The sequence below is a fragment of the Elephantulus edwardii genome, unplaced genomic scaffold, assembly GCF_000299155.1.
Source record: "Elephantulus edwardii isolate Elephantulus edwardi_28Jun2011 unplaced genomic scaffold, EleEdw1.0 scaffold00135, whole genome shotgun sequence".
NCBI lineage: Eukaryota > Metazoa > Chordata > Mammalia > Macroscelidea > Macroscelididae > Elephantulus > Elephantulus edwardii.
In genome coordinates, this window is record NW_006399885.1 from 1156244 (window position 1) to 1156864 (window position 621).

The following is a 621-nucleotide window of genomic DNA, read 5'->3' on the forward strand; positions in this document are numbered from 1 at the left end:
CACCATCCATCCTGATGCTACTGATTGGTCCAGTGGTGAGAATTTTTGTCTTCTTGACATTGAGCCTCAGTCCATATTGAAGGCTGCAGTCCTTACCTTTAATTTATGTTGAGTTTAGTCTTTTAATATGTTTTTGTGTTGTATTTGCTCATATTTTATTTTAAACTACTGTGTTTTAAAGAAATTTCCCTATTTGGATACTTATAAATCTGAATATTTAAAGCCTACTTGCTCAGTGAAAGAAATGTAATACTTTGTATTTTTTTTTTAATCTGCATACTTTGAAACAGTTTGTATAACAGGTGAAATTTCTGGGCTTTTATTTGTGGGTTTTTTTACTTTTTTAAGTCCGAAACTTTCTCCAGTGAGACTGCTGATTTGAAGCATCTTTGGGCCCAGTTTTTAATGAAAAAAGGTAGCCACTGACCATTTTTCTTTCCAACCATTTTATTTTTATTTTAGTCAGAATGTCACAGAATATGTAGCACAAGAGGAACCTGAGAGACTGCCATCTGTTTCAGAAATCCAGTGTCTAAGTCTAAGGTCTTGGTAGTCAATGCCATAGAGCTAAGTGTACAAGTCAAGAAGGGAGTAGAGTAGATAGTCCCATCTTTACCTCAC